Genomic DNA, 11,734 nt, shown 5'->3' with positions numbered 1-11,734 from the left:
GCCCAGGTGGTTGTGATACAATTGATTACAACTCCACAGACACATTTAGGCCAGCACCACTCTTGGCCCAGTGATGTTCTTGGAGAGCTCACAACCTTTGCCCTAACCACAGCTTGTAATTTCATGGAGGAAAGATGATGGATGGGCCTGACAGGCTTGGAAAGCCTCACATACTGCCACTGTGTTTAAAGGAAGGGAACACAGAGAGGTCACAGAAGAAAAATAGTCATTTACCATTTCCCTCAGCTACAGGATGAGGCACCTACAAAGCCCTGAGCCCCATAAAAACAGAACAGAGAGTGGATGAGTGTCTTATCAAAAGCTCACAATTTTATGGACCAGTGGTCATTCACAATACACACCAAAGGCTTTGGTGGCTTCAGAGAGAGACTGTCGTCTTGGGGTTTTTTCTTTAAACCATGTGAACAGAGCTTGAATATTCAACATATTCTTTTCCATTGTGTAAGGAAAGGAAATCCATAAGCATTTAGGCTTGTATGACAAATATTCTTCTACTACAGATGAGAGGAACTTAAGCAAAGAATGAGAAAGAGATTTCTGGTTAATACAATAGATGCTCATTAGAATTGCTCTCCATACAGAGGATAAAAATGGGACATACTAATTTAAAATACTGGGGATTCATTTTTCACTGAATTCTCACATCACCTTCTTATCAAAAGGAATAAACTCCCTTTTAAATGTCACATGCTATTAGCATCTCATTTATCAGTGTAGCTGAGAAATGGTGCTGAACACACAAAAATTTCCTAGTTTTGTGTTGATTCACTTGGGATAATTTACATACTTCTACAACAGAAAGTGGTTTTACATATAATTAAAAGATTATAACAACAGAGTCTCACATTTGCAAAATAGATACCAGATGTTTCCATGACTCTGACAGGTGTGGAGGTTTGGGGTGTTCTAGGTGTTAAAGTGAGAATAATGATCTTACTGGCAACAAAATTAAGATCACACACACATTGTAAACAATATCATCTGAATCCTGTCTACATATAAAACAATTTTGTAATTGATAGTATAGTTATATTATCAAGTAGAAATATAATTTAAAATTGTTTCACAGAGATAGATCACTCTAGAGAAAAGCACAGTTGCTTCTTAGTACATGGGTTTTAATTTATACTTTATACTTCCATTTTTCAAATAGTTATATGTAACTCTCATTGTAAACAATACAGTGTTTGTGGTCCTTCAGGAATAACAATAGTGAAGAAGGTGCTTGGAGCCAGAACCTACAGTTTTTGCTATAACTACCATGTGAACATGCTGTGCTTCACTACAGTAGAGTATGGCCTGGACTGGATTTCCTGGGAAAATTTAGCATTAAACTATTACCTGTGCCTTTCAAAATAGGATTTTTCCCCCTAAACTTAAAGATACACATGCTTAATGAATTATACCTCTTAAAGCTGATTCAGTTAATCAGTTGCCCATGCTCAGGTAGACACTTCTCAGTCAGTTTGTGCCTCATTTATCAATTCAACTTCACTCAGCTGGAATGACTTGAACACATCCTGAGCAGACGACATTTAAACTGTATTCCCTTCCCCAAAGAGCCTCCAGCCGAAAATAGCCAAGACAAACAAAAGCAAGACCCAGGATAATGAGGGAGAGGGTGAGGCAAACAGAAAGTAGGAGGAATGCTTGGAAAAAATGTGGGTTTGGGGGTGGTAGCTTGTTTTATAAGGAAGGCTGCAGGAGAAAGAAGATGTGCAATGGGCATCAGGTGGGAGAGGGGTCCCTCTGTCCATGGCTTGGAGGAAATGCTGCTGTGGGGAGGAAAATGTGAGGTGTGAGGGCTGGGGACAACCAACCAGAGCTGGGCCTTGGGGGTGACTTGAAGAGGGGTTCTGTGCTCAGGGTGCCCTGACCTACCAGGGTAACAGTGCCTGCTCTCCTCCCAGCCTGGCTGATGACCAGACTTGGGAAGCAAACGTTTTGTCATCCTCTGGCCAGAAGTGAGGCCGGCCTTGCCTTGGGGTGGAAAGGAGGAGAGGGACAGGGAAGCAACAGGAGTATGCTGCCTCTGCTGCCGCAGCCAGGGGCAGGGTTTGTCCTGTCCTGTCAGCTTCCTCTTCACTGAGAGAAAGGAAAAGCTGTTTGGGGAATATTTGAAGGAGACAGTGAGATGGGTTTTAAGGCAGGTTCTTCAGCTGTCGTCTGTCCAGCTCTGCTCTCGAAGCGTGGAAACAACCCTGACCTATTGAAAAATAACGTGGGTTTAAAGCACAACATTATGATTCCAAAATTTTTTACAACCTTGCTTTTTAAATGTTTTTTTTATATGTACTTTATATGTACTCCATCAAGGCAGTCTCTTGAATTCCAGAAAATGCTTTGGACTATGGGGAAAATTAGTGAAGAAACTAGATACTAATCTCTGTAATAATATTTTTTTATGCTGTGCACATCACCAAGCGCAATAGACCCCGGCCTGGTCCCTGACCGTGGCCCATGAATGCTCTTATAGTAAAAATTGATAGTATAGCCTGCTATTGACTGAATGTTTTAAAAATAAAGCCAGGTAGTAGATAGCTTTTAAAAAGTTTAGAGAACCGAATAATGATGTTTCAAAGTGATGGTTAGGAATGCGCACAAAACTGAAACCGAGCACCACACACACACACACCATACACCAGGAACACAACTTATCCTGGGGCTTCAACAGGCCATGATGGGGACTGCAGCTCAACCAAGCCCTTCATCATCCTCAGACATCCACCCTGCCTGTCTTGATATGGGTCAACATTGCCACATCCAAGGCACAGGTGTCTGGTTTGCTCGTGAATCACCTTCAAAGTGGCCAAATTTTCAGCCTTAAAGTAATTCAAAACCATGGCTCAGAAATAAACAAATATTTCTAGAAAAAGGTACCAGTAATTTCTGCAGACTATCAGAAACTGTTCAGTTTTGGACAAATGTCAAATATGAAAAAGGCCCACCCTTCAAAATATTACTTTGTTGAAATAATGTGGAGAAATAAAAATTGGACAAAAAGAACTGAAAAAAAAGAGTTTTGCATTTTTCTTCCTTTACCTTAGATGAAGAAGCAAAATTGACAATAAGCTCAGTAATGAGGAGAGAAAAAAATACGTGCAAAGCTAAGGCTGCGGTCATTGTGTGACTTTTCCCAGTGGAGTTCAAGGACAAATCTATGGGAAAAGGACTAAAAGAATGGACTCAGAATTGCAATGAATTGAGTAGTTCTATTTTTATGTTAGAATTTTGAACTGAAAAAACTTGAGATGAAGTAAAGCAGATGAACACAATGTAAATGTAATTTATTCCACTCATCATCATCTTCATCCCTTGTATTTATGGCAAGTTTGCGTAGGATTCCTCTGTTTGTCTTTTTGCATTTAAAAAAAGTTCTTTCATACTACCAGGCTATTTTTTTAAAATCATCCTGACCTTTAGTACCTAGGAGGTTATTTAAAAGAAACCACATGATGAAAGACTGTGGCTTTGGCAATATTTCTTATATGAAGAAGACAGGGTGTGGTTCAATAATGGTGAAGACAGAACTTTCCGGAGAATATTTTTCTCCTTTATTTCTTTATCTAAGAAGGCAAGTCTTCATTCTCTTTTAAATAAGTAAATAAACTTTCTGCAAGTAGGATATATATCATTCTGGATATGCAGAATTTTGTCAGCAGACAAAACAAGATTTCTGTCTATTGACAGTATCAGTGGTGTGGTATTTGTGTTGTGCTGCAGCTCTGCCTATGGCACTTTAGATGACTGAAATGGCACATCCTAAAGGATGATTAATCCCGTTTAATACAATGGAAATTCGGTGTCGGTAAGAGATACGTCAGGTCTTTGCATTCTTTGAATGGGAGAGACTGAGACATCAAAGACCAAGGTGCTTAAACACCAGCAGTTTCACAGAAGCTTCTTTCTCCTGGCCAGAGTTAGGGAAGATGAACACAGGCTCACATTTTTGGGAAGGGTGTCCACACTTGGGAGATGTGTCAATGCTTGAAGTAGGGTGTGTTTTTTGGATCGCAACAAAACAAACTGAGAGTAGCTGGCAGGCTGGTGAAGCCATTGGGAAACTAGGCTATTCCTGTCTCTTGGAGCTAGAGAAGCAGCTTGGTTTGACACCGCGTGGGTTGGGACCCAACACGGGGATACAAGGAATGGGTAGTTACTGCTGTTGAGAAGTGTTTTTGAAAGTCTGAGAAGACTGACATGCCGAAACCTCAAGAAGACAGAGGAATGACGCAGAAAAATTTTGCTCTTGGTGCCTCAAAACCAGACTTTCTCTCTTGAAACAATCACAAAAACCAAATACTCAGAAAAGAAAAGATTTCTTGCAGTTCTTGACAAAGACCCAAAGTGGGTGATTTCGTGTTGTCAGAGGATGCTCACAGGCAAGCAATGGCAGCATCAAAGCAGTTCAATGCCCAGCTGTAGAAGTGGTGACCCAGTGATGTTCCCAGCCTCTCTCTGTACCCTCCATGGACTTGGGCACTTTAAACTCAGCACAAGGATGTTCAGCCCCACTAAGGAAGTTGTTGCAAAGGTCTGTGTACTGAAATTGTGTCCCTCCATTCCCACCCCACCACTGTCTTAGTGACACATGGTCTTACAGCCCGGCTCTCCCTTGTGGTGCAATCCAGCCAAGCGATTCCTTCAGGTGCAGATAATTACTTCACCTTCCTGCCACACCTGGAGCTGCTGGTGCCCACCTCTCCTTATCCAAGAGCACACACAGAAGGGAGGTGGCAACAGGAGTGCAATTCTTCTTCCCCAGTCTCAGGGGATTCTACCCACCTCTGCTGGGAAGGGGCCCTGACAGCCTGAAGGAGTCACCAGCCTCCATCCTGGAATGGGGCCACACCAGTGGCTGAGTGCGTATTAAACAGTTAAAGAAAAATGGGCAGGCAGGAACTTAATTTGCATTAAACAGGAATAGAAAAAATATGCCTGCTCAGACAAAAAGTCATGGCCAGGAGCCACAACCAGGGGAGTATCAAAAACGCTTTGTACAGCTCTGTGAATTCAAACTCTGAGTTAACTATTGTTAATTTAGTGTTCTTTTCAATTAAACTAATTTTAGAGTATTTCTACATGCACAAAGAAATAAATTTCAAAAAGAACAGTATTGGGTGAGACAACACAGGTCTGACTGTTCATATCTCATCTTCCTTGCTCCCTTAAAACCATTCTCATCACACAATAGCCCTATTACAGCTCTTTCTGCTTTCATGCTGCTCACAGTTTGTTGATGCAATTCGTTCCCCTGCTCTGGCAGAGAGAATGGCTCAGTTCTTACATTGCGTTTTACCACTCTCCCATTCAGCCATGCTGTCATCCTCATGTCACCATGCAGAAAACCTGCAAGGTACATACTGAGGCTGCAATGGGCAGCAATTAACCACAGAGCCACTGCACTCTAAATAACTGACTCTACAAAAAATACTTTGTTACTGCAAAGGCTCCAACAGCAGTGACCAGGATGGCAGAGCACTGTGCTATTGCTCTGTGCTACGTTGTATTTACAAGATGCTTTGGAAGTGAAGAAATTGCACCTATTCCCACAGAAATGTCCCTGCTCCCTCTCACATGATGATAAGTGGGTGGTTATTGCAACATCCCACACTGTAAGCCTGAAGGGTATAGGACAAACTCAAACACCCACAGAATACAGAATAAAAGGACTCTGACAAACAAAAAGCCTGGATTATATGTAGGGTAATGACTAGGAAAACCCTTGAGCTAGGAAAATACAGCCGTGTGAAGAATCATCATTCTTCATATCCCACAGCTCAGGTATTATAAGACACATGCTTCAGTTTTGCTGGAGCAACAATAAATCTGACACCCACAAAAAAAGCATCAGTCCTGTTGCCTGGTTAGCCTTGCTTGAAGCTAAAATACCCACAAGGCCATTCAGCATAGTAAGTATTTAATCAGCAGTTTCCTGGGTTTGCTCTCATGCCCCAGAGATACCATTCCCACAGAAAGTTTAACTGTAGAAATAAATGTATACTTCCAGAGTTGGCTATTTATACATGAAATAAAAATAATTACAATAATAAGAATAAAAAACACTACAGCTTTTTAATAGCCACCTCTGTTCTTTTTCTGTAGGAGAACGCTGGGTTTCAAATTCAGCCCTGGAGATATTTTTCACTCTCTCTAGAATAAGTTAATGTTCAATCCTGAGATGCCTGAAGGGAACTGCTTGCCAACAATAGAGGAAAGCTTGGAGTAATTTCCCCACCTCCTGAGCAGTTTACTACCTTCTTGGTAAAGTATCCTTTAGGAAGATAATGCGTCCTTGGCCCTCATCTACATAATGCTCAACGGTTGTTTTTTATGTTCCAAATGTAAGGTGTTTTCCAAAAAATTCCCATTGAGACATAACAAGCTGGCACTGTTTCCCTGAAAAATCCCAAGTACTGAATCTTGTGGGAAAGGATTCTGACTCACTGGTATTGATGGCTCAATACTGAGCTCTGGTACAAAGAGTTAGGACAGTTGCATTATTCAAGCAGGAAGAAGAAAGCAATAGAAAAAAGAAAGCGAGAATGAAGAAAAGAGTTTTATGTTTCCTTATGAATGAAGTCATATTGTAAGAAGAGTGAGGTTAGACTCATTTGTCCTACATGGCTTTAGCTAATCTCCTTGAATTTGTTTTATTCAGGTTCACTGTGTTGTGCCTAGGGAATACAAATTCAATGTTGAATTTTAAATTCTAGGACATCTAGCTCTGCTTTTATCCTAAGCCAAGAAAAAAGTCTTCCTCTCCTTTCTTTCCACCAGACTCTGAACACCCTCTAGTACTCCCTTCTCTGAGTAAAACCTGAAATGTATGAGAAAACACTTCTTTAAATGAACATTTTAGAACTGCCCTTTCTGGGAGGGCATCTGAATTATGGGATGGTTTTATTTATGTGTGATTTATCATGGCTTTGGGTGCACAGCTTATTCCTAAAAGTAAAAGGCAATCTTCAGCCCCACGTCAGGCATGAAAAGATGTGTTTACATTTCTTTTCTAATTATGATTTAAGTTTTATGCCTGGAATTCTTCACATATCCAAGGCTTACTTGTTTCTGTGGGATTTCTAAATGTTTTAAAGGAAAGAGCTACTGAAAAATTAAATTGCCACAGGCAAGTAAAATAGAGCCAGTCCGCAGCACTGCCAGTGCAGTTATTGCCAGCGTAGATATTCATTGCTGCAAAAGGAAATACTTTCAGCTACAGTGTCCAGACAAAGAATTATAAGGAAAAAATATTATTTTGGTGTTTATTCAGAGTAAGAAAATCTCCTTGCTTCTGGAAAGACGGGCTGAGGAGAAATGGATATAATTTAGTTTTAGCTCAGCTATACCATGCGGGATTACCCGAGCAATAACCGCAGGCACTGGGAGTCAGCCCAGCAGCCGACATCCTGCCTCCCGGCCTTCTCATCCCCTGAAGGCAACGCGGAACACCGACCAGAGAAATTCTTGTGGAAGCTCAGATTTCAGACCCACTGGCTTTTCACTTCTACCTCCCAAGCAAACATTTGCTGGTCGTGCCAGAGGGGAATTTTGAGTCCACAGAGACAGACACCTGATTATCCAAAAACTTTCTGGGTTATGCGAATGTGTCTGGTTTCAGTTTGGTCTCTGCAAATTTTCTGCAAACTCTGTTTCAAGTCCTCTTTTCTTGGGAATTTCTCTGTGAACAGAAATTTCAGTGGATGCCTGATTCAGTGGATGCTGTATACCTCGATTTGTAGCTTTTTAAATTTACTGCAGCCTACCCCAGATCAACTTCTGTCTTCTTGCTGCTACAGCTCCACCAGCAGAAAGGGGCCCTGGACAATATGAAAGACTAATGAATGAGCTATCCAATTCCTGGAGATGCATTTCCAGCCAGAGGATAAATCAGGAGTTACCACTAAAAAGCAGCCTCTGGGAACTCCTGTTACTGTGGCTTACTTGTTTCTGGAAGCAGCAGGAAGCTTGAGGAAAGGGTTAGTGCCTGCTTGCTGCTTGTTGATGGCAAGAACAGAGAAAGAAAAGTAATCTCAGCTCAAGTCCATGGGTCACTTCACCAGTTTACCCCAAGTAACAGTTTGGATTCCTTTTAACTGCTTGATTAAGTATCAATATGCTACAAGTGGAGAAGCAAAGTATTTCATATTGTCTCCATCAGTCACAGTGAACATTTCACATTTCGCTGCTCAGTCCAATGGCTTTGTGCTCAGAAAGATTTGGCACCAAGGTTTGTTTGAATATGGCCAGAGAGAGAGTTTTGGCTTGGATGGTCACTAAGTGCATCTGTCTGGCACTCTGCTCTGCTCTTCTCCATGGCCACAGAGCCACCTTGCTCACAGAGTCCACTGCAACCACGGGGGGGGACAGAGCCCACAGGGGTTCAAGCATTTCATCTGATGTGAAATTTCCCCTTCCTCTGCCACCAGGGGTTGAGAGAACTCCAGCTGCAAAAATCAAAGAGTTTAGGTCATTCGCACAGGAAAATTTGAAAGCACTCTTGAATTCAAAGCAAGTGGTTAAACTAAACTTTTCATTTTGGAAAGACTTATTTATTTGAAGTTAAATGGGCCATTCTGTCGCCCCCCACCAAGTCAAACAAAAGCAAATGTAATATGTTTAACTTAAAGCATTTTAAATTAAAACAAAAGAGGAAAAATATCAATTCTTTTCATAATCCTGTTTTTATTTTCTAAGCATGAAAGAGCTGAGCTGAGATGAGATAACATGGATGTCAACTCCACTTGACTGCAGTAGGTGGAACGGTTTCAGTTCACACAAAATCCATATATACCTGTAAAATTGGGGGGGGGGGAAATTGATTTAAACCTTCAGAAATAATTAAATTATGAGTAAATTGTGTGTGTTTATGGTTATACAACAAATGGTTAGATCTGTTTACTTAGAAGGCAGGGGGACCAAGAAAAAAGGGTTACCTTACACAGTGTAAATATGTTGTGGATATATTTTCTTAGTTTAAATGGATGCAGAACAGGTTTCCTTTAGCAGGCACTGTCAAAAGCAATTTGTGGGGCACAGACAGAACTACTTAGTTGCTCTGTGCAAAAAGGACTAAAAGTACTGGCCTCAAACTGCCTACAATGAAGAAAGACTAGAGAAAATAGGGACTGAAGGTATCCCTAGGTTCCTGACTGTAGCAAGTCTCTTCTGTCAGTTGCCCACATCTTCTGCCTGATAAGACTGTGAGGAATAAATTGAACCCATTTACCCTTGTCTTAGATCCACTTGTTTTTTTAAAAAAGCCCTGATTTTGTTACATTATGGTACGTTCAGTTTGTATAGGTCCCCTGTCTCTGGCCTATCCCTGTCTTTCTCTGCCTTGCAGGCTGTTCTTTGTGGGATACCTTGTACGACCTCTTAATAAAGTCAGATAAGTGAATCAAGCCCACTAACCATCATATCCGAAACAAATAGGACCCAAAGTGGCAAAGTAAGAAGGATTTTGCCTGCACTCCTGCATCTCTTCAGAAGAAAAGCCAAACTTTTAAGAGAGTTGGCAGAAGGTATTAAAGGAGCTTTTCTTACCAAGTGAGAGCAAAAACTGAGTGTTGATTACCTTCAAAACAGCTCAAATACAGGCACGCTTGCATGGCTTTTTTTTACCTAGGTTATCCATTGCTTTTTATTTCAGACAAAAAATTACTTGATTCATGTTCAACAAACAGTGCAAGTGGCTTTTATTTGCCGTTGTGTAAGACTCTCTCAGAAGTGTAGCTGGTTTTTATTACACAAATGGATAATTCTGGAAAGACCATGCATGAAGGAAATCAGTTATTTAGCCCTTTCTGGAAGAAAGGCCCTTAATTTTTTAATAACTGCTGATGTTTCTGCTTTAGCAGCCTATGTGCATTCACACAGCCCTGAATCAAAAAAAGGCCTTTACACTTGTGGAGTGTAACTTGTCCTTCTTCCTGTGGCCCTGGAACACAATGAGGAATGATATAGTGATGAAATGTTTCAGAAAAACTGACACACTGAAGGTATTTGAGCCCAGACCTGTATCCTGGATCTGAGCCACATTTTGATTCTGGCACAACTGTGATTAGGGTCCAGGATTTCAGCTCTGCCCCAGTGTCTATGACCAAGTACACCAAACCTTCTCCCACCTTTTTTTCTCCCACCCATGCACTCCTCAGTGAGAGGGAAGGAAAAAAGTGTGTTTCCAGTCTGAAGCCTTACTGGCTTCATGGACATGGAGAAGCAGTCTGAAATGTGTCTTCTGCAGGCAGTTCATCCAATTATCCATGTTAAGCAGCAGTTCCATGGCTAAATAATCTTCCATTACAAAATGGCTGAGAAGAAAAAGAGGTGTCAGGGAAGTGGAGGAGAGTAGGACTTCAAAAAGAGTAGACAATAGTGAAGGAGCACGGATAAAATTGGAGTCAGTATAATTAAAGGAGCTGTTTGGAATATGATGCTGTGTCCTAGCTCTCATAAGGCACATCCCATGCTTGTTAGAAACCCTTTTTGTCATAAAGAGTTGGTCCAGAAGGGATTGTTGGTCACCTGCATGCTTAGAGGTGCAGACCTCAGCTGCACCCTGAGAAGGAAAACCTGGAGGAGTGTAGAAGTGAAACACGGACAAACTGAACCAGAATCCAAGCAGAAGGAAGAAAGCATCAAATTTCACCTTCTTTCACCAAAACTATGCAGGCTGAATATGCATTGACTTTACACCTACTCATTTATTATATCACTCCTGGTTTTCTGAAGGTTTAGCATGCACTCAGGAAATCAGAATAGCTGTTTATTGACCTACAGCATGTCAAAAATCAGGTATCACATTCCATTAATAGCTGAGGTTACTGAAAGACTTCACAATAGCAAAAGTACCAGACAGACTGTCCCAATGGACAATGGGCACAAACTGAAAAATAGGAGATCCCTTATGAACACCAGTGTTTTCTTTTCATGTTCCCCTATGAACACAAAAAAAGCCCCAAGCAACTTTTTTTTACTGTGAGGATGAGTGAACTCTGGAAAAGGTTACCCAGGGAGGTTGTGGAGTCTCCACCCTTGGAAACATTTCTGGTTGCAGTCCAGGACAATAGGCTCTAGATGGCCCTGTTTGAACCGGGTGGGTTATAACAGATGATCTCCAGAGGTTCCTTCCGTTCTCAACCATCCCGTGATTCTGTGATCCCGTGAATGTCACAGTGTATCCTCGTGCTATGTGGGACCTTGGCCAGAAGGAGCAGAGGCCGTACATGGTGTAGGCCTGTGTCACCAATGTCCAGGTCACCTGGCACCATCTCCAGAGGGGTTGTGGCACATGTTTCACAGTCACTGCCCTGCTAGGGAAGCAACAATGCAACAAGGTGTCAAAGGCATTGGGACTCCATTTTCCTCTGCTTTTCTGGGACTGTTTTTCCTTCCCCAGTGAAGCCACTTGCATCTGCCTTTAAAGTCTGTACTTGAGGAAAAATTCATCTGTTTATTCTAACAACGAGGGCTTGAAAATACATGGTGTGCATGTATGCTTAAGTCAGAAGTGCACCTACCTCAGATGATAATTATTCTGTATTTTTAGCACCAGTGTGGACAAATCTTTCTATTTTCTCCACTGAACATTAAAAAAAAAAAAAAAAAAATCCTTCCTGTTACACATCCAGTACTCACAAGGATTTTTATTCTGAAGGCGCTGTCTACTTTGTTAACACATGCGCAAAATTTGCTTTAAAGCAAGTGGATA

This window comes from Corvus moneduloides, chromosome 1 (genome assembly GCF_009650955.1).
Source record: "Corvus moneduloides isolate bCorMon1 chromosome 1, bCorMon1.pri, whole genome shotgun sequence".
In the NCBI taxonomy this organism is placed as follows: Eukaryota; Metazoa; Chordata; class Aves; order Passeriformes; family Corvidae; genus Corvus; species Corvus moneduloides.
This window is presented reverse-complemented; position numbering follows the sequence as displayed.